We start from the raw sequence: 24,048 nt of genomic DNA on the forward strand, positions 1-24,048 counted from the left end.
GCAGGATTTCAGTCACTTCCCCCACTTCCCACAAGCAAATTGGGCCATTCTGGTGCTGATTCCCTTGTGGGTGGGTTTGTGTACATCCTGGGACCCTGTGGGACTCTCCAATGAACTCTCCTGTGAGGCTGGGAGTTTCTCCCAGCACCTCAATCCCCACAGGTGTTTTCAATTGGTGTTTTGAGGCTTTATTGCCCCACACTGGGACCCAGGGTTACACAGTCTGTCTCGCCCCCCAGTTTTGCCTGGTTTATCTGCACATGAATGTGGGACTGCCTGGCCTGCCAGCCACCTTGTGCGCCCACCCCTGCACAATCTGCCAGCTTTCTGGGTCCTCCGGCTGTCGTCTTGCTTGCCTTGGGTCCATCAGCCCTGCCATGAGCCCTCTCTGTCCTAGCTCCCCGACTCCACCCCTCCTACCGGTCCAGATAAATACATCTACTTTAACTCCTTGGTTGTTGGACTTCCATACAGTTCAATGTTCTGTCAGTACTGGTTGTTTTTTTTGTTTTTAAATTGGTGGTGTCCTTATTTTGGTTGTGCAAGGAGGCACAGTGTGTCTACCTTGGCCTCCATCTTGGTCGAAAGTCCTAGATTTTTCTATTTGTTCTTGAACAATAGCCCAAGGCAGGATTATTCACACACAAGTTCTTTGATATATTGGGAGGGATTGCAGACAGTGGCAGGCATGCATTGTTTTAAGTTTAGTGGCTTTTTAAAATATATATTTTTATTGAATTTGTTGGGGATATATTGGTTAATAAAATTATATAGGTTTCAAGTGTACAATTCTATAATACATCACCTGTATATTGTACTGTGTGTTCACCACCCAAAGCCTAGTATCCTTCCACTACCATTTATCCCTCCCTTTGCCTTTTTCTACCTCCCCCAGTCTCCTTTCCCTCTGGTAATCACCAAACTGTTGTCAGTATCCATGAGTTTTTTTTTCATAATCCCTTTACCTATTTCACCCAGACCCTCAAACTTCCTTCCCTCTGACAGCTGTCTGTTGCCTGTACCTATGAGTCTATTACTGTTTTGTTTGTTTGTCTATTTTGTTCATTACATTCCACATATATGTGAAATCATGTGGTATTTTTCTTTCTTTGTCTGGCTTATTTCAGTTAGCATATTACCCTCAAAGTCCATCCATGCTTTCACAAAAGGTAAAATTTTCTTCTTTTTTACAGCTGATTAGTATTTCATTGTGTAAATGTACCACAGCTTTTTAATCCACTCATTGAATAATGGGTACTTGGGCAGCTTCCAAACTTGGCTATTGTAAATAATACTGCAATGAAAGTAGGGGTACATCTATTCATTTGAATCAGTGTTTTGGCTTCTTTGGGTATATACTGAGAAATGGAATCACTAGATCATAAGGCAGTTCCATTTTTAATTTTTTGAGGGAACTCCATACTATTTTCTACAGTGGATACACCAGTCTGCAGTCCCCCCAATGGTTCATGAAGGTTCCCTTTCCTCTGAATTCTTACCAATACTTGTTATCTGTTGATTTATTGATGACAGGGGCTTTTTTTTTAATGCTCTGGAGGTCACTTATGAAGGTCATATATATATATATAACTGAGAGTATATTAAAAATATAATTCTGACGGTAAAATTGATGATAACAAGTTAAAGGATTGTAGTAGAATAAATTAACTACAAGATAAGAGAACAAGGAAACCTGATTTTGCATTTTGTCAGTTTTAAATAGCTTTTTATTCAGTTTAGTTTCACCTGTGTTTTCTTTGAACATTTTTGGCCACACATACTGCTCTGTAGTTGATAGACTTGCTCATTTCAACTTCATGCCTTCCCTCAACCTGCACCAAAGATAGTTTTGTAGTAAAATATCTAAGGTACATGAAAATTTTAGGTATTAACATGCATGCATTATTTCCGAACTAAATATGTTTATTCTGATCTTAGAAGCCTTTCAAAAACCTTAGTGTTTTTTACTAAAAAAATGCTCAGTAAGCCCTGCTACAATGCTGAAAGGATACCTCTGAAATGCAGACAGTGTTCTATTGCATCATGTTTAAATTTGCTATCCTCAAACTCATCACAATGTTTAGATCCTTCCCAGTGTGTTAAGATTCTTTTCTTCAGTTGGTGCAAAATGTTGATTAAAGCTGTTTGACTTCTGCATAAGGGTTGACCAACTTTTGGAAGCTGTATGTCTGTGTTCATCATTCATCTGTATATGACATTTAAAATATTGTATAACAGAAATACATTTTAATATCTTGAAGCTCTCTTTAAAAAAGAAAGTTGTCCCAGCTGATCTACTTACTCAACCACTTGCTGCAACTTAGGGTTTTTTCATTCTCAGCCAGTTGCCTCACCTTTTCTTAGTAAGAGCTCATTCTACATACCTTAATACATTATATATTACTATAACACATTATACTTATTCACTTGTTTATCAATTCCTTCACTCATTTGTGGTTTTGTTTATTTCATTAAGCTGCATTTCTTGAAGGATCTTCACCCATTGCAGCTATACAATCAATATCAAATGAATGATAAAAATATTTTCCTCAACTTTATTGAAGAATAATTGAGAAATATAATTCCATATGTTTAAAGTGTTCAACATGCTTATTTAATATACATACACATTGTGGAATGATTACCAAAATCAAGATAATTAACACATCCATCACCTCACATAGTTAACTCTTCCTTTGTGTGTGTAGCAAGAACATTTAAGATCTACTTTCAGCAATACTTGAGTAAACAACACCATGTTGTTAACTGTGGTCACCAAAGTTTGAGCACGTTGACCTGTATCTCCCCATTTCCTTCTCTTCCCAGCCCCTGGCTACCACTATTTTTTTCTGTATGTATGAAATTGGCTTTTTTAAAAAAAAGATTCCACACATAAGAGGTATTTGTCTTTTTCTGTCTGGCTTATTTCACTTAGCATAATACCCTCCAGGTTCATCCACGTTTTTGAAGATGTCAGGATTTCCTTTTTATAAATGGCTGAAAATATTACATTGGATACCATGTTTTCTTTATTCATTCATCCCTCAAAGACATTGGGTTGTTTCCAGATCTTGCCTATTGTGAATAATGCCACAGTGAACATGGGAGTGTAGATACCTCTTTGAGATACAGATTTTCTTGGAGATACAGATTTTATCTGTATCTCAAAGAAAATATCTATTTTTGGTGAAATATGATAGAATGATTGCTTTTAACTTTTCTGGTAAGAATGCATGTTGGGATGAACTTTATTGAGGAAAACAGACAATGTGTGACAAAATCCTTAACAAATTTTTTAAAAAATTCTAGGGCTATATCCAATAAAAATCAGGAGCTATTTGATCAAAGATTTATGTTCATCACACAATTGCCAATAGTTGAAATTAAAAGCAACCAAGCATCTGATAATATGTTAACATGCAATCATTAAAAGTGTTATTTTGGCCCTGGTTGGTATGGCTCAGTGGGTTGAGCACAGGCCTGCAAACCAAAGGGTCATCGGTTAGATCCCAGTCAGGGCACATGCCTGGGTTGCAGGCCAGGTCCCCAGTTGGAGGTGCATCAGATGCAACCACACATTGATGTTTCTCAGTCTCTTCCTCCCTTTCCCTTTCTCTAAAAATAAATAAATAACATGTTAAAAATGGTAAAACGTGTTATTTTGAAGGTATTTTATAGAATGTTAATGATATTGTTAAAATTAAAATTATGTATATAACTGGAAAAATTTAAGTTTGTAGAAAAACATTACATATACACATATGTATACCATTGGACAAAAAGCTGGGAACAAATACAGCAAAATGTCTAAAGAGGTTATCTCTGGGTGGTAATAGTATATGTGATTGTGTGATTTTAATAGTCTTTTTAAAAATTTTCTCACTTTTCATTCTAGAATTGTCAGTGATGTCTATTTTATATCTTATGGTTAAATGTGCTATATTTAAAACACTATGTAAGAATACTGATTTAATATTACTTGGCAGAAAATATTTCTTCTAGGCCCATTGAACTTTGAATGACATATGCAATCTAGAAAGCAAATACGGAATTTCAAAATTGCTTTGGACTATTTGTTGGTCACTCAGCAATTGAACATCCAACAGAACAGATGTTTCTTTAAAGCTATAACAAAGTCTATGCATCATTCTCAGTATCTCTTTGAATAGTGAAAATAATTATACTTATGATTATAAACAATCATTTCATGAAAATACCAGGCAGGTATTCTTAATACCAGGCCTATATTCTTAATTAAATCAAAATCTTCAAATTGAAGAGGCTGGGTTGACCAAGTCACACATCATACAGACATAGATCCCACAGGGACTGCAGATGTATCTGTATATACCAGGTTCAGGTCATTTTCATGAAGAACAGGATTGTTTCTAGCAATATGTGATTCACTGAATAAAATGTGGCATTTTTAGACATGTCCTTGTGGTCTATGTGAATGACGTTCCCTAAGGCTGTCAGTGCATAACTGGTGTATAACCATACAAGGCAGCCTTGAATGCTCAGGAATTTTATTGTCAAACCTGAAATGGCCAACAAAATTAAGTTCATGTGCATAAGTTTTGGAAAAGAAAAATGCTTAACAGAATATGGCAACAGATCAATTAGAAACATCTTTAGATTTTCAATTAAAGATGGCTTCACTTAATTTTATTTTAGGATACTAAAGAACAGAGTGATGTATAATTGTATAAATAAATGTAAACTCTTAAAGGTCAGTGATGTTTTATTCACATTAAATTCACTGTTCCTACATTAAAATATAATTGCACTTTAGGATACAAATATGGTAACATCTAGCATTTAATCATTGGAAACTTATTTCTCCATTTTGCAAGTAAGAAAACTGAGCTTCAGGAATGTTGACTAATTTAAATTGCTGGAGGTCACACAGCACTTTAGTGAAAGACCCCAGATTCTAATTTTGCTTGCTCTCTAAGCCACATGGCTTATCCTATACTCCATTTCAACCCTTTGAGATAATGTAACCCTTTCAAGGTCTCAGAATTGGTTCTTCAACCTACCCAAGGAGGCCTACTTCTCCAAGGAGGAGCTCAAGTTTAAGGTCACACAACCTGGACAAAGGAGGAGTCCCTGGATACCCTAAGAGGTCCAGGGACATGCAGATCAAGAGGAAGCCAGCCAGGGATCCTCCATGCAGCAGGGACAAATGCCCTGGCTGGAGTCTGGGGCCTGCTTTGGTCTCACTTAAGAGTAGAAATTACAGTGAAGAGATGTCAGTAGTCCTTCCTCTACTTTCTCACCAATTAGATTCGTTAGCCAGATATGAAATGTGCTAGTTGAGAATTACCTCTTTGGGTGACACCAGGAGTGTTTCCTTTTAATTTATAAAACTGAAATTTCCAGAAACAAAGCATGTTTTAGAGTCAGTAATACTTGGAAAGAGCTGAATGAATCAGGACTTTATTGCTTCTTCTATTTTAAAAAGCTTATCTTGGCAATGACCAACATGATTATAACCACAGTGGTACAGAGGAAAATCAACAACTGTTTTACCTTGAAGGAGCACTAAAATATAGGTTCCACCACATAATGTGGTTCTCACTGCTAAGAGAGATAAAACATTCATGAGTTACTTGTGGATTATTGCTTGGCTGATAAGTAACTATCTGGAGGCATTTTTAAAAACAATAGATTCAGGGGAGAAATCTGGCTCTTGACTAATAAGAAAAGGATGATGGATTAAACAAGATTTACCTTCCCAGGGAAACCATTAAATATTTATGTGGGACACAGCAAATAAGCATAATAAGAATGAATTTTGGCAAGTTACAGCACAATTTATCTTTTGTAAAAAGTGTTTTACAAAAACAAGCTGATTAATCCTCCCACCCTCTCCATGATAAAGTGAAAAAACTGTTAGCTTCCTTTTCTTAATTTGGATTATCAACTTAGTTTTAAGTAACTTTTAGTTTGAATGTGTTTTTGATCTTACTTGATCTTCCCCAGTGACAGATTCATTGGTGTTCCTTTGGAGATCCATCTGATGTAGTGACACTCCTAAAGAAGAGATAAACTCAAATAGAGCAGGCCAATCACAGTGTGGGAGCTCATTTATGAACCTTCTAAAGTTGTAAATGACTTGGAAATACCCAGACGTCTGTGACAAGTAAGTACTTGCTACCAAGCATTTTTTCATTGAGAGGAAAGTTAAAATTTAGATTCAGTAAAAGTAACTTTCATGATTTCACTACATCATCCTGTGTCTTCCTGCTGACTGGCTGCCTTATTTTTACATGAATTGACTTCATGGCTAGTTTATCACTTACCAACTTTACCAACTTTTTTTCTCACAGTTTTATTGAGATATACCTGACAAATAACCATATAATATTATATTAGTTTAAAATGTACAACATAATAATTTGATATTAGCATATATTACAAAATAATTACCATAATAAGTTTAGTTAAATCCATCACTTCACATAATTATGCTTTTTGTTGTGATGAGAACGTTTAAGATTTAATGACTTTAAACAACTTTAAAAAATACAATAATGCATTATTGTTAACTATAGCCACCATGTTTCATGCTACATCCCTAGAACTTATTTATCTTATTACAGAAAGTTTGTGTCTTTTAACCCATTTTCCTTCTGCCTTTAGCAGCTATCAATCTCTTCTATGTTTCTATGATTTCATTTTTTTAGATTCTACATATAAGTGAGACCATATAGTATTTGTCTTTATCTGTCTGACTTATTTCACCTAGCTTAATGACCTCAAGGTCCATACACATTGTTGCAAATGGCAGGATTTCCTTTTCCATAGCTGCATAACATTCCATTGTGTGTGTGCATGTACATGTGCAAATCTCACATTTTCTTCATTCATTCATTAATGGATACTTATGTTGTTCTCATGTTTTGGCCATTGTAAATAATGCTTCAATGAACATAGAAATACAGATATCTCTTCAAAATAGTGATTTTATTTCCTTTGGATGTGTGACCAGAAGTGGAATTGCTAGATGTTATGATGGTTCTATTTTTAAATATTGTCATTTTTTGGGGGTACCTTTAATTTTGATATTGCTTTAAGTTCACCTGGAAAAGTTGTAAGAATAGTATAGATAGTTCCTGAACTACAGTGGTTTAACTTATGATTTTTTTACTTTATGATGGTGCATTGTACAGAACCTGTACTCTGAATCTGGATCTTTTCTGCACATGATATGCCGTGTGATATTGTCTCTTTATGCTGGGCAATGGAAGCAAGCTTCAGTTCCAGTCAGGCATGTGATAACGAGGGCAAACCACTGACACTCTGGAGTTCAGTGTTAAATGCACTTTCAACTTATATTCAACTTATGGTGGGTTTATTGAAGATTTGTCAGGATATAACCCCATTATAAATTGAGAAGCATCTATAGGAAGAACTCTCATAGTTTCTGTTACCTGATTCTGCCAACTGTTTACATTTTGCCCCATTTGCTTCATCATGTTCTCTCTCCTCTCTATCATGCTCTTTCTTTTATTTTTTTCTGCTTCTGAACAATGGATAATATATAATCTGATTTTCTCAGAATAATTCTCAGTATTTAAACGCTCTATATTTAAAAGATTGGCATATTCTTAGAAGAATATTATTGGTTTGTTTTAAATACAAGAATTTAAATATCATTAATATTTAATACAGCCAAATAACTCAACAATAAAAAATATACATTTTGCATTTTAAGTAAATCTCTTAAAATTAGATCCAGCTCTGCCACATAGTAGGCATTCAAGTATTCAGTGACTAAATGATTACAAATTATTTAAATATGTTACTTTATTTTTTATTATAGAGAAAGCAGAAGGGAAGGAGAAAGAGAGGGTGAAAAACATTGACATGATAGAAAAACATCAATTGGTTGCCTTCCTTATGCTCCCTGACCAGGGATCGAACCTACAACCTAGGCATATACTGTGACCAGGAATTGTGTTAGTAACCTTTCAGTTCATAAGATGATGCCCAACCAACTGAACCAAACCCACCAGGATGGATTATAAATTATTTAAAAGTGTAAGTATTCTGAAATTGTTTCATATTTGTTCTTCCCATAATACTTCCTTTCTGCAACAAGGAGACTGATGAGAGGAACCTTTATTTTATAAATTGGAACTTGAGTGTTTAACCTTTCAAACTTGCTTAATAGTGCACACAAAAAACTAATAGGTTATCTTCACATTAGTGAATTAAAATGTTGTGTCTTTAATTCTGCTTAAACTTAGTACTGCAAAAAGTCATCATATCCACAACTGTGGTAAGTCTTAATTTCTATCAGTTTGAATTTGGAATCAGGGCACACATATATCTTTAACCAAGAAGAATATGATGTCATAAAAAGTCTAAAATCTTTAAATAAATCTGAAAGTATCTAAATCTGAGGAATTCCCTCATCATTACTTCAACATCTTTGGCAAAGAAATGAACAGAGTTACTATTGCTGAAGTCTTTTTTGAGAGGAATCTGTGATCAGTTGGACTCTAGACATGCTGTTGGGTCAAGGCATCTGTTTGTCTTCTCACTTTCCTTCCAAGTAGATAGCAATTAGTTTTATATTAACAAAATTTGATCATTGACATTATTTATATTGTTGTAAGAAATTAAAATATGAAATGAATATTCTAATTATGTCTGTAAGGTCAGATTCCAGAATAGACTGTATTGTTTGTGGTGGAGAACACCTGTGATGATCAATTTAATGTGTCAACTTGAATGGACCATGGGGTGCCCAGATCCTTGGCCAGGCACTATTCTGAGTGTGTCTATGAGCTCTGTTTCTGGATGAGATTAACATTTGACTTGGCAGAGTGAGTAAAGCAGACTGCATTCCATAATGTGGGTGGAGCCCATCCAATCAGTTGAAGACCTGAGTAGAACAAAAAGTCTGAATAAAAGGGAATTTCACCTGCTTGATGATTGAGCTGGGACATTAGTGTTTTCTTGCCCTTGGACAGGAATATATACCACCCAGATTTGGACTAGAACTGAACCATTGGCTCTCCTGAGTCTCAAGTTTGCTGACTATAGATCTTGGGACTTCTCAACTTCAGTAGTTGTGTGAGCCAATTCCTCATTATCTATCTATCTATCTATCTATCTATCTATCTATCTATCTAATATATCTTGAGCCAATAGTGTAATGCTTCTGTTTCTCTGTAAAACTCAGACTAACAAAATGTCCTTTAGGGCATCTGCCCATTTCACAGTTACTCCCTCTTTTTTGGCATCTGTCTTCCAACCTGCACTGATGAGCCTCATAGCCATTTTTTCCTATTTGACCTCACTTCCCAATCACAGTTGAGTAGTTCACAGTTGGACATATGATTCTGGTTGTTCTTTCACATTATTATTCTTGAGAATTTGAAACTGGCCCTGGAAAGGGGGAGAAAGCATAGTTTTCTATTCAGGCAACATGTATCTTTTAGACTTGAGAACTGTGAGTGACCATTTTCTGTCATGTGGGTGAAAATCAGAGAAAGCTGGTCTGCAAACAAGAGTAGAAAGTGCTGCAGGTGAAAAACAGAGAAGGGGTTCATGACCCCCATCTCATTCCTGTTCCCCTGATTTCCTCAAGCCTGGGTGCTCCCTGCCTTTGGTTTCTTGTAATGTCCCTATATCATACCACCTACATTTCACCATGTATTTTATTTTTCACTTTTGTTAGTTGAAGTTGTTTTCTGTACTTACATCAATAGTTCAGCTGATGCATCAGGCTAGCACATTTTTATTTCTTCTACTTGTTTGTTAACTAGCACCAAGGAAACAGTCAAAGAAAAAGGTAGGGTGGGATCCTGTTTAGGTGTAGCTCACTGAGAAACAGCCACAAAGCATTATTTTTAAAACTTTACTTAGTCAATTCTAGTTTAAAGCCAATATTTTCATGAAATAGCTTGAAGTGAAGCATCAATTTCTATATTAAGAAAATAATGCCCAAGCTAATATGTATTCCTTAAGTTATTTTTAAAATGTTTATTTGATATTGTCAGACAAGACAACAACTGTGCTGCAAAAATTAGTTTTCTTTGTAAATTATTTGGCATTGTGAATTCATGGTTAGGGCATTGTTTTGTTAAAGTATTGCTCATTAAATGTGGACATGTGTAGAAATCCTTCTAAGGTATTATGAAGCCAACACAGTCTTCATTGTGAGAGTAACTGTAGCACTCACATTGGGATTAAATAAAATATGTGTTCAGTAACTGGCACATAGCAAGGTCTCCTTAAATGTTAGCTTTCATTTTCAGATTTAGAAGTAAACAGCCTGAGACTTTTTTGAAATTCCTTGTGATTCTCCCCACACAATTTAAGCATTATTATTATTTTGCTCTGTACCTATCTGCATGGACAAGTATAATAGACATAGAGAAATAAAGCAGTGGGGCTTCTTCTCAACCTCTAAACAAAGGCATCCCTGGTGCAGAATCTTCAGAGCAGGGCTGTTGAAGACCAGAACATAAAATAATTCCTTTTAACAGCAAAATGAGTATAGAATTTTGGCAGTCCATCTCCAGCTACCACCTGGAATAGCAGAGTCCTTACCTGCTACACGTAACTAGTCCTTGCCAGCTCCTCCTGCTGCCAGTTTGTTATTGATGGTTGTGAATGAAGCTGCTAAAGAGAGGAGGGAAAGGAAAATGCAGGCTGAATTTTTCTTAAGGTATTTCTATTTTTGGAAAATCACCTCTTGGTTATGTAGAGCAACACATTTATCTGGAGGCCTTTTCCAAAAAAAGGTGAACATTGTCTTATAATGAATACTAAATAAAACGGATAGAATCCAGATTAATTTTTAATGAGTAGCAGTTGTGTACTGTATGTAATAATATTGAAATTAATACATAATTAAAGTAGGTTTGTACAGAATAGTTCACTTGAGAGCTGAGTAGTGGAGAACAAAATTGAACATCACCAAATACGGCCCACAGCTCTGTATTCAGATTTTTCAGTTACAGAGAGAGATCTGTGTTTCCCTGAGGCAAAGTCACTTTCCCCAGAGGCAGGAGAAATCTTGGAAACTTTGACCAAAGCTTATACCTACCATGTTAGTTCATAGGAGGTAGCACTGGACCCCAATTGGGACAAAATACACAAATGCCACAGCCTTGTCCAGAGTTCTATCACCACTGCAATAAGTTTTCTTCTGCACTTTCAGGGCTAATGATTTTCACCTTTCCTAAGTCATTAGGTAGTTGGATCAGGCCTTGTAACTCTGAAAAAGTAAACAAGCAGTGCTACCAATTGACATGGTTTTAAATGTATTTCAATTTTATTATATTGTGGATATTGTAATAGAACAGTGAACACCCCTAAAATGACAAGAAAAATACACTTTGCTCTGCAGACCTACTGTGACTGCTTTAATAGATGGCCATGCTGTTGCTTCTGGGGAGAGAGCAGTTGTAGCTTTCAGTTGAAAAGTGCCCTACTAAATAGTTGTTTTTTTTTTCTTTTTTAACTTAAATCAATCTTTCCTTCCTCTGCCATCAGCTCCCCAATTTTTCTTGGGGGTAGTACCTCTCCCATACTTTTAGTCCATGTACTTCAGACAGATTTGACCTCATCCTTGGTTCTAAGAGGAGGCTTGTGACTAAGAGTCACATCAAGTTGTCCACTGTGATTGGTTTAGGAATGAGCGTGTGACCCAAACTGGAAAAAACACAGCCAAGGGAACAGTTCTAGAATTTTGGGAACCTGCTGAGAGAGAAGCCTTCTCTTGTTCTGTGGACTTGGATCTGAGAAGAGGTAGACCTAGAACTGGGAGCTGTGCTAAGGCACAAGCCTTCCAGGGAAAGCATCCAACAGAGAAGAAAACAGATGTTGAAAAGGAGTGGGTAGCTTTCTACACCATTGCTTAAGTACATGGACCCAGCTGTGCCTAGATTTGTTCTACACAGGTTTTTTAGTTACATGATCTGATAAGTTCCCTTATTTGAGCAGTTTAGTTTGAGTTGGATTTTCTGCTACTACAACTCATGTTCTTGACTAATATGAAACTCTAAGAAGTCTGTGCCTGTTCTCTAATATTAGCTTAATATTTAGGACTGCTGAATATTAGAATTCAGGACTGACCCTATGCCTCCCAAGTTTTTGTGTTTGCAGCTGGAATTTGGGCCCACAACACTTAATTTGGTCTTTGGAACTGCCCCACTCCATACCTTGGGAGGAGAAGCAACTAGGAGGATGCAAAGCTGGAGAGATTAATGATCCCACTATCTCACTTTCCTATAACCCCCAGTTAGAGAAGAACCCTCTGGGGCAGACCTCTCAAACACTGAGGATCTTGTTATAAATCAGGTTATGATTCATAAAGTCTAGGTGGTCATGTGATTCTGCATTTCTAACAAGCCTGCAGATGTTTCTGGTCCAAGATGCTACACTCTGAGTTGCAGGGTACTTGGTATTGCTTCAGCATTGTCTCTGTCAGTGCATTTCATCTCAGCTTCAATCTAGAGTTGAGACTGAGACCTCAGACTTTTAGAACTCTTCAAGGAATTCTAAATAACAGATTTTCCTTGAATTTTTTACTCACCACTTGGCAAACCTATTGAGCTACAGAAGGTTTTGCTTTGAGTTCATGGGTTATAGTTATAGATAAAATGCCTAGAAATCTATAGTTATAGATAAAATGCTCCAGTTTCTTTTTACAAATCATTTTATTCTTAAATAATTTATATAACTTATTTATCTAGCTCTAAAATAAAAACTCCTACATTCTTGCTGTTAATCTTTAAGTTTCACAGAAGATAGAGAACTTATTACAGATGACTGAAACCAGTTTTGCACTGACCAAACAGACATACAGTGTCTTCCCTCCTTTCCCCAAGGCAACTTTGAACATCAATATAGTTTCTAGACAAACCACTAAGTGCTCCTGGAGGAACCCAAAACCTACATTACAGTTTTAGAGAAATTAGTCAGAGATCAGCCCTTTATTTAATAAACACATCAATTCTTACTTATTATTATTAATTTATTGACAAACATTAATTCTCGTGGGCTTTTTCTGAGCTCATGGGTTTTGCTTTTAATTTTTCTTTGTGAATTACAGGAAAAGTATAGGAATAAGGATAAGGTCATATCAGTACTGAAAGAGAGGGAAGAGTGACAAGGAAGATTCAAGAAACTTCTGGAACATGTAAAGCAAATGGAAGAGGGCTGAAGAAACACAAGGACCCTTCACTATAAGAGGTCCACTGCAGAAGGGACTGGCTGATTCTGTCCCAAGCTCGGAAGTGACTATGGGAGTTGGGTCACTTTGTTGTGGGCATTAGATTGCAAGCTAGAATGGGTGCTGTTTTTGTCCATCTACAGAGATATTTTAGAAAATTGGTAGCAAATAGTTAAAATAGAAGTTCAGTGCAAGTGAAGGCTTTAAATATAGTAGATGTTTTTGTATATATTTTAATGAAACTGGAATTGGGAAAGCAACTGAAGAACCACTGGAGAGGGAGGGCAGGACAGTGAGGCAGACAACTAGGTAAGCATGGAATAGTGAAGTGAGGTGTGTGGGGGTGTGTGGCATGTGCATACGTGTGTATTTAAAGTCAGTGACAATTTCTCAGAAAGAAGGTTAAAAGGAGGCAATGCCATGATAATTAGACTTCAGGAGCCTGTCTCTTAGAGTTATTAGAATAAGATACAAGCTTGATTAGTATTCCTGCTGGGTCTTTGCTTAACTTCCAGCTAAGGGTTTTATTTCCCTGAAATATGATTTCAATATGATGACATAAGGCCTTGGTTAATTTAAGACATTTCTCTTCACTTATGAAAAAAGGCTCATCAGCAGTCCCTGCCCAAAACTCATTAAAATACCTTTTACGTTTTATTTTAAGGCCATTTTTAGTATTCGTTGCACTGTTAATTAGAAAACTGTCATTTCCTTTACTCTTATTGGAAGCCCTCTGCAGGAGCATCATTGACTCTGGCATTTTGCTGACTGTCCTGTTTGCCTGAATTTAACTCCAACAGAAAAAACGGCTCTATTTTTGCTTTGCTATATTTTCTGCAGCTATTAGTTTTGCAGCCTCAATTGCTGATAAACCAAAAGCTGCCACTTATTAATGTATTGAGATGCTCCTCACATTCTCCAGAGTCAGAGAAGATGCCAATTAAATTTGTTCCTACAAAAGCAAGATCGCAGAAAATGAATTTATGTGTTGAGTACTAACTTACATCAAGTTAAACCCGTTTCCTAAAAGTACAAAGTGTCTCATATATAAATTCAATATATACTTATTGCTGCATTTTTGCAGACATTCAGCAAATATAATTCAGTTACTGCCTTCAAGAAAAGTGTTGGAGGAAAAATGTAAACTTTATGTTGCATGTGAGAGAGAGACCTGAGGAGGACACAGGAAATGTTGCTTCTGGTTCCGGTCATGGGCCTCGTTTCCACAAGTCAGGGACAAACACTAAGCCAGAGTTTATAAAACCTGGCCATGCCTCAGAATCATCTGGGGACTCTCTAAAAATACAGTTTCTTGGACCCCACCAGAACCTATTGAATTAGCTTCTCTAGTGTTGAGGTTCAGGGATCTCTATGTGTGCAAAGCTCCCTACAGCTTTTGATACCTTTACCCTTCTGAACACTGTTTGACAATCAGAATTGTTTGCTGGCAGTATACAGGGATAGTAAAGTGGAAAACTTTGGCCTATATTGTTTAATGCCAGCAAAGGTACAGGTCCAGTCTATTGAGTCTGAGGTGGATGGAAGTGGAGCACTTCTTCACCTGCAGATGACGGATGTGAAATCATCACATCCCAGAGAATGGGGGTACTCTCTGGGAAAGTGGTCAAAGTTTAACTGGAATAAAAGTCCAGAGATAGTAATAGAAAACCAGTGAAGGTGGGAACAGTGCTGCCATGTTGCATAACTCCAGGAAGCATTCACATTGTAGTTACCTTAGTTATCTATCGCTGTGTAACACATCTCCCCAAATTTAGCAGCTTAAAGCAATAAATATTTAGTACAAAATAAATACTTAGTATGTCACAGTTTCTGTGGGTCAGACCTATGAGTCTCTCAAGTGGTTTCATTCCAGCTGTTGATCAGGGCTAAAGTCATTTCATGGCTTGACTGGGGGCAGATCTGCTTGAATTTTCACTCACGTGGTTGCTGCCAGCCTTGGTGCTGTGCCCTGTGGGCCTCTCCATAGACTGCTGAGTGTTCTCATAATGTGGCAGTCATCTTGCCCAGAGTCAGTGATGAGAGACAGAGAGAGAGAGAGAGAGAGAGAGAGAGAGAGAGAGAGAGAGAATGCCCCTTCAACTGAAGCTGCACTCTCTTTATAACCTATGTCACAAGTGACGTCCTATTAATTCTGCACATTCTATTATCACAGTGAAAACTCCAGTCCACACTCAGCAGGGGAGTTAAGCACTTTGAGAGGACGAGCATCAGTGAATTTGTAAACCTGTCTTTAAAGCCTCCTGTGTCCTTTCCTTCCCCTAGTTGTGCAGGGCACAACTTACCAGCACATGGCAGTCCTGGTAGAAAAACAAAAGATCAGGGACCCAGTGTAGAAGATGGACAAACCTGAGGCCACCTGGAGAAAATCTAAATAAGGAGTAGGGGTGTGTGTGAAGCAATGACCTTAAGGTCTTCAAATTGAGTACACCTGTTGTAATTCTCAGTGCTTTCACTCTCGAGCTCTTGCCAGTAATTTCCCACAAATTTTACTGAGATAAAATTGACAATAATTTAAGACCTTAAGTTCTAGGTTTTTAAAATCTATGTAAAGGTATAATAAATGGGCAATAAATTTTCCAACTAACCCCATAAGGTCACTTCCCACATCACGTTCTTCTGTGAGCTGTGTTGGTTCCACTATCACAGATACCTCAGATTTATCCACTTTTCTCCATATCCACTGTCACCCCCCAGTCCAGCCTCCACCCACTCTGACTAGATGGCAGTAATACCCTCCCATTAGTTTCCCCACTTCCACTTTTATTCATCTTAGGTTCATTTCCCACACAGCAACCAGAATCATCTTTAAAAAGTACAGATCAGATCATACCGTACCTCTGCTTAAAACATTCAGTGATTTTGTGTGGCTTTAAAATAAGTTGAAAATTCCTTGCCATGAACCATAAAGCCCCATATCATCTGACTCCTGCCTGCCTTTCTGAATGCACGGTGGACCATCTTACCTCTGGTGTCTTTTCTGCTCACCCATCAAGCCAGGCCATTTCCCACCTCTTCCTCCATGGCCGTTTCCTTCATGTTCTCCAGGCATTAGTTTGGATGTCACCACCCCACAGCGCCTTCCCCAGTTGTGCTTTCTGACTTAGGTAGACATCCTCCTTTCAGAGCATTTTTATCTCCTCATTTAATTGTTTTCTTTCCAAGTGCTGTCATCATCTGTAATTACTTTGCAATTATTTTTTTCCTTGTTTTTTTGTGGCCTCCACCCACTGGAGAGTAAGCACCATGAGGGTAGTGCCCTGCCTTTTTGGTTCGCTTGTTTACATACTCACAGGTTAACACAGACCCTGGCTTCTAATAAGCTCTTAATACATAGTTATTGAATGACTGAATAAATGAGAAAAGCTATCTTAAATGCTTAGTACACTGCCTGGCACATGATTGCCGAATATATGTTAGATAATTACATATTGGGTGTATGAACATCCATTTCACAGGGCTGGTGAAGCAATTAGTGACACGATATGCAGAAGGCACCAGCTGCAGCACTTGTTTCATTAAATTGCCAACCACCATTTGTTAAATACCTAGTGTTGTCATCACATAGTGGACGTGGAGTGGGTTGACATGTGGCTACTCAGCATGTATACATTTGGGAGCCCCTGGAAATTTAACCAAAGTTTCAAGCTTTCATGTTGATATTATTCAAGTTTTAAAATCTCAAGCCCAAGTGTTGTGCTCCATGTAGAGAAGTATGAGACAAGTGAGCATATTTTTTTTTTGGTGGGGGGCACAGCTTCTACCATGAAGTAAGATATCAAATCAGCTGTACTATTGGAACCATCATTTATTCAAATATTCCATTAGCTTTCCCTTCCTACACTTGACACAATCAGTTTTGTTTGTGCTAGAATATTTGTTCTCTTACAACAAGGATATGGATGGAAGGCTTCTTAGATAATAACAGAAAAACCATCAGCTGAAAAAAATTCTCAAATATAAGGGTCAGTCCTGGCAGGAAATTCATTCTGGGTGCTGGATCCTCCATTGTAGCACCCTGGAGCCCCATCTCATGGTGCCTTCTGTAGTAAAGAGCCTCCTGGCACATGGACAATGCTCATAAATGCCCATTAAGAGAACAGAAAAGCGAATTAAAGTCTGAACCAACACCTTATGCACAGTCTAAGAGGAAAGAATATGGAATGGAAGCCTTTGAGTACTGGCTTCAAGTCACTATCTTATTGTTTACTAGCTGCTGAACCAAAGACAAATTAGTTAATTCCCCGAAGCTTGCATTCTGAAACTAGAACACGGGAAATACTTTTACCTTTGCAGCATAGGATTGGTGTAGCACCAACTGGGAGATAAGCTGGATACATGAATGAAGTTGCTTATTTTTATTTTCCTCCCTTGCATCTGGCCCCAGAGAATTAGCTCTCTTTTCCATCTTTTCTAATCTTCTCTGCCTCTCTGTAGCTAAAGGAGACCCATAAGCAAGAGTGGTTGTTAGTCTCTATTATACATTCTGCTTCCCAGAGACAAATCCAGACATTTTTTACTTTATGTGTTTTAATATTATTCAAAATAGGAGATAGTGTATACAATAAACACAGTCACTGATATTTTGTAATTCCCCCTGAAATAGCTAGAATCCCTGTAGATTCCCACCTAATGTCCTTATTCTTGGGGAAGGGCTCATCAAGTCTGCTTTTCCCCTCAATTCCTGAACTTCTTCCTTCTGGAAGGGATATCCTTCAAGCAGTTATGAAGAAACATGCTTCTTCCTTGTCCAAAGTGGGTAATCTTTGAGGGTGTTTAGCCTGAGCAATTTCCATTTTTAAAAAAAGATTTTATTTATTTATTTTTTAGAGACAGAGAAAGGGAGAGGAAGAAAGGGTGAGAAACATCAATATGCGAGGGAAACATTGATAGTTGGCCTCTCACATGCCCTCAGCCAGGGACCTGGCCCACAACTCAGGCATGTGCCCTGACCAGGAATTGAACTGGCAACCTTTTAGTTTGTAGGATGATACCCAACCCACTAAGCCACACCAATCAGGATGAGATTTCCATTTTAACTGACTCTCTCTCCCACCCAGAAAGAATAACCTTGAATATCCCTCACATTGGATAATGATGTGGCCAGGCAGGGTTGTCTTTGAATAAAAAGGAAACCTCTAATAGGGTTTTTTGCTACCCTGATAATTCCCAGCACAATCCCCTATACTTGAAAGAAAACAAATTTGACTTGCAAACTTTTTCATTTCTGAAACTAGGTTATTACTTAATTTACTCAATTCATCTGTTCACAAACATTTACAGCACCCTTCCCTGCACCAGGCCTTGTGCTAGGATCTCAGGATTAAAAGGACGAAGGAACCGTTCCCAGTCTTGAACAGCTTCAAGTAGAGTGGGAGAGATGGAGCTGTCGACGTCACATGCATAAAAATCCTGTGAGAGGCACAGGAAAGGACACAATAGATTAGAAAGGAGAGAGGAGGTAATTCTTTGTAGACCGGTACTAGAAAATGAGTGTTAAGAGATGCTGTATTAATTATTTATGGCTTCAAACAACACTTACCAGAGTTTCTGTGCGTCAGGAGTCTGGGCATAGTATAACTGGGTGGTTCCTGCACAGAGTTTTTCATGAGGCTGAAATTGACATGTCTGCTGGGGCTATAGTCATCTTCATCTTGACTGGTTGGCTGGTAAGGATCTGCTCCTGGGCTGTCGGATGGAGGACCTCATCACAGCAAACTTGAACTGGTGGAAGAAGAGAGTCACATTCATGGGAGAGGACCCTAAAGGAGCAAAGTCATAAAAGCACAAGCAAGGCCAGACCCAAGAATTTCAAATATTTAACTGGAGTTCAGGGTAGAATGAGCAGTAGTGATGATAAAGGTAGTGGTTGAAAATTAGGGTATAAAAATAGGAATAGAAGGGACGTGTTATGAATGTGTTTGTAAAGAGAAACAGAGAAAATTGAACTTTATCCCAAGGTGCTGGGGAGCAATTAAGGATTTTTAAGGAGACTCTTGATCACACAGTTACTGCTGAAAGATCACTCTTATGGACTGCTGAAAGATCACTCTTATGGCAGTTTCATAAAGGGGTCATGTGTACCACTTAACAATTGATCTCTTAGATTTTCATGACCAACAGATATGTCAGTTTCTCTGGTCTGTGAAAACAAGGGGTGTGAGGGCTATGAGACTAACCATTAACCTGTCACTAGATTTCTGGGTCCGTGTGTGGTGCTGGCTGTGAAATGGCAGAAGAATGGACAGCTGATTTCTTTTTCTTGCTCAGGAAAACTGGAAAAATGTAGATCAGGAGCAGTTTCCGGGTTATCCCTTAGTGGGATAAAATGTGATCAGCTTTTATAGATTGCTCACTTTAGTCCCACTGATTGTGAACCACCCCATCTCTATCTTGAAGCCTTCTTGTTCTGTAGCAGGAAAGTTTTGAAAAGCCATTAGCAAAGCACTAAAAGACACAATGAATATGGGCACACTCTGGTGACCTTTTAGAGACTGAGAACATTTCTGAACTGGAACACAGTAGAGCAATCATGCCTCAGTTCCCTGTTCGTAAAGCACAAGTCTTGAGCACAGTGGAATGTGAGGCCCTGGAGTTTCACATTTCTATGGCCTGTTTATTTTACTTCCAGGAATTAATCTGATGGTAGGGTATATATTCCCCAAGTCAGCTTTTTATTATTGCAAAATATGTAGAAAATATGTAAGAGATTACTAATATAACTTTGGAACTTGTAAATGCATTTACTTCCTGCTATACTGCTGACTGGCTGAACTTTTTTCTTCCAGGTTAGAATTTGCCAGTTCCAAAGGGGAGTATGTAATGCATGAAAGGGGACAGCCTAGAGTAATTCAGTGGGAGAGCCTGCCCCACTGTTGTCAGTCAGCTGGAGAGTAGAAAGAGGCTGGGCATGCACTTGAGTTCTCAGTCATCTTTCCCCGACTCATCTGTTTATGGAACAGAGTAATGCTGAGGCTGTGCAGCTGATTCAGACATGTTCCTATTGAGCTGAGAGGAGGCCTGTGTAGTTAGACAAAGGGTCTCTCTATTTACCACTACACACAGGGGGTTCTTGAACTTGACCTCACGTGAAGATGGCAAAAGAATTTGTGGAAAATGCTTTAGATGTTTACTATGCAGTAAGAAATACATATAATTCATGGCACCCATTTTTTCATCAAAGGAAAATGTGGGATTTTGAGATATCACATTTGACGTAGGTCTTTCTCAATAAGAAAATGGTGAGATCCTCTAACCAAGGTAAAAGTTGTGTTTAGGGAGCTGGGGCTATTTTTTTATTTCTTGTAAAGCTTTTTAGATTTGGTACACAATGAAAAATTTACTGTTAACTGTTTTTTTTTTTTTAATTGGGTTGGCCAAAAAGTTCATTTGGTATTTTTCCATAATATGGTTCTAGTAGCACTTAGTAGTTTTTAACTTTATTTGAAACAATTTCATTAGATTGTCTCGTGACAGCTTTCAAATCAGCATGAATTTTTAAAAAAACCCGAATTGGTGAAGTTTTGTGCAGCCATTTTAATATTGAAGATGGAAGAAAATATTCTACATTTTCAGCATACTATGCTTTATTAATTCAGAAGAGGTAAAAACACAACTGAAACATAATAAAAGATTTGTGTAGTGTATAGAGAAGGTGCTATGACTGATCGAATGCATCAAAAGTGATTTGTGACGTTTTGTGCTGAAGATTTCTTGCTGGACAATGCTACACAGTCAGGTAGACCAGTTGAAGTTGATAGTGATCAACTTGAGACATTAATTGAGAACAATCAACATTATACCATGTGGTAGCTGACATACTCAAAATATCCAAATCAATAAAGTTATTGGTGAAAATAAAAAATGTGTCTTTTATTTTACAGAAAAAAAATAAGACTTTTGGGCCAACCCAACATTTTAGTGGATCGTATGTTCTAGCTTTAGTCAATTAACTTCTTACTTAACTGTGAGAAAGTATCCTCTTGGATCTGTTGACCTGTTCTCTGTGCAAGAATCTGGATGGTCATTAAATGTGTGTACTAAAATAGGTGAATTCAGAGTATTCAATGCTAAGCAGATACATGGTACTCTGCTTAAAAAAATGTATGCAAACCTTAGAAAACTGTAAATGAGAATTGAATTTGGAGCGTAGAGGTAGAATATATGATTAAAGTGAATATGAGAGTTTCTAATTTTTTCTTTTCCTGGGCAGGAGTAAAAAAATAATATACAAGTCTTATTTGCTTTTTTTCTCTATCATATAAAAATACAATACAAAGTTGCTTTTGGCATTTAAATAGATTTTTGGCAGATAATATAGTAACCCTTGTTTAAGTCAGCAAAGTAGTATGGAGACATCGAGTTAATAAATTCTTTATACATATGATTTGACGTTTGATAAAATAGAAAGAAAACATTAAATGTGAACATATTTTTGTTTCCACCAATATTATCTTTTTTTACTGTATTGAATTGACCTCTTAAAAATCTAGTCTAATTTAAACCACTTTGGTCATTTGAAAACATATCAACTCATTTCATTTAAAAATTTTGAATATATAGATAATCTTTTTTGGAGGAACTTATTTAAATGGATTGGGAAAAAGGTCCATGAAGGCAAAGCAGGATAAAACAATAGTGTTTATATTTATTCTTCATTTTACCACAAGAGGTTTTTGTTTCCTTTCATTTGTTCACACATGAAATATAGCTGGCTTATGCCCCATAAATAGCATTAACCTTCTGCAACTGAGAAAAGAGTGGCAGACTAATGGCAGTTTAAAGTCTCTGATGCACAGTGATCAAATTAAATAAGGCTTCTGTGTTGTCAAGATTTAGAATCCACTGATGTGCCAACATTTATTCATCTGCTTTTTATTTTGCTTTGAGGGCTTTCAGGTCAGCTGCTCTTATCACTCTGGTTTCTTTCCAGGACCAGCTGAGGCCAAAGGAAGAGACGCAGTTACAATTCCACTAGGTGGCAATCTTTGTTGGATAACCCTCCGGCCCCTCATTTGCAACCAGTGGTTGCTATTTCTTTCCTCTCGCCCTCCGTCCTGCCCCTTTTCTCTTTATGCTATTTTTGCCTTTTATTCCCAAGAAACATTTTATTTATGTCTTTATGAACATATTTATTATTTACTTTCTTACTGTCAGAACCTTCATTCCCATCTCTGGGATAGTGAGTTTCTGAATGCTGTAGCAGCAAGAGGGAACATTCCCTCACACTTAATAAATGTGCATAAAATATATAAAAGGTGACCACATTTTAAAAATCAAACATACAGTGTTCACTAAAAAGAAAACTACATAAAATAACCAAAGACCAAATGTGAGTAGTGTAATTGCCCTGCTCTCCCTTGAAGAAAAGCCATGGGCAAAACCAGCTACATTTGCTTCACTCACTGGTCAAGAGGGTTTGTTCCTGGTTGCTGGAATAAACAGCTCAGACTGAGAACTGGAAACTTCCTCATGTCCATTTTGCTTTTAATCTTGGAAGGAGCCAGCCGTGTTCAGCTTTGCTGACAGTTTTATGGATGAGGATTGAGGGTGAAGGAGGCCTGGTCCTCTTCCTTTTTGCTTTTCCTGGAGTGGGTGATCTCAGCATGGCCTACAGCAGGAGGGAGAGTTGCATTAATCAGGAAAAACAGTTTTATTAAACTTTGAGGCTCTGTGCAGAGCCAGGGATGGAGATTACAGAGCCAAATGTATTGTTTTGTTCAATCCTTACAACTGTACTTTGAGTTGTAAAGGAAAAAACTAAGAATAATAAAAGGCAGTAGCTTTCCAAGGCTGTGTAAGGTGTGACATGAGAGGAAAGATTCAGATCCAGGTCTATTTCAAGCTAAGACCCAAAGGGCCATCTAGGCTGCCCACAGTTCAATTAGGTCAGACTTTCTCCCTGATTCCTTTTCTTTCCCTGTTGATCCCTGTCCATCCCTGTCCCCACGCTTTCCATCTTATTTTCTTAATCTTAAATCTCATTTCTTACCTCTCAGTTCTTTATCAGATTCACATGTCACCACTGACATGACCCTGATTATTATCAACCTCAATATTGTTTTAATTTCCATGACTTTGGTTATTAGTGATGTGAGCATTTAAAAAGAAACGCACATTATTTCTTTTGGGAGTAGCCAGTTCATGTACTCTTCTTGTATTTTTTCCCATTGGGAAGTCTTTTCTTGATTTCTAGAAGTTTAAATATATTAAGTACATTACCTTTTTGTCACATTCATTCAAATACTTTTTAAAATAATTTTTTTTCAATTGGTTTATGGAAACTACTTTTCCATGTAGAAGGTTTAATCTTTATATATTTGAATCCGTTATTTCTGCCACGATTCCTAGTTTTGTTGTCATGTTACACAAACTTTTTCTCTCAAGATTGTAAAATATAGTATCTTTTCTTTCACCCTTTTTAAAAAGCACTTTATTATGGTGTAATTGACATACAAAAAGCTGTATATGTTTAATGTATAAGATTTACTGAGTTTGGAGATAAGTACATACACACACATGAAGCTGTCACAATCTGTGCCATAAACATATCCATGTCCTCTAAAAGTTTCCTCTCACCATGTTTGTTTTTTATTTTTGTCACTTTTTGGTGATAAAAACACAACAAAGTCTAGCCTTTTAGAAGACTTTGTTATGATACAGCATTGTTTACTACACTGTGCTATGTAGTAAATCTGTAGGACAAATTGTTGTGTAACAGAAACTTTGTACCCTCTGAAAGGGATTTTTAAAATTTCCTTGTTAACTTTCACATCTTTTTTTAAGACTTTATTTATTTATTTTTAAAGAGAGAGGAAGGGAAGGAGAAAGAG

At 37.2% G+C, this 24,048-nt stretch overlaps 1 long non-coding RNA gene across 1 annotated transcript; it reads right to left on the reverse strand.

The window, feature by feature from the left end:
* Window positions 1-507: 507 nt before the first annotated feature.
* Window positions 508-23,812, reverse strand: LOC118499341. Its single transcript, XR_004901858.1, has 3 exons — window positions 23,795-23,812; window positions 19,598-19,602; window positions 508-590 (listed from the first exon to the last, which is right to left on the reverse strand). It is a non-coding gene; the product is annotated as an uncharacterized LOC118499341 (long non-coding RNA).
* Window positions 23,813-24,048: the final 236 nt, after the last annotated feature.

Source organism: Phyllostomus discolor, chromosome 3 (assembly GCF_004126475.2).
Source record: "Phyllostomus discolor isolate MPI-MPIP mPhyDis1 chromosome 3, mPhyDis1.pri.v3, whole genome shotgun sequence".
Taxonomy (NCBI): Eukaryota; Metazoa; Chordata; class Mammalia; order Chiroptera; family Phyllostomidae; genus Phyllostomus; species Phyllostomus discolor.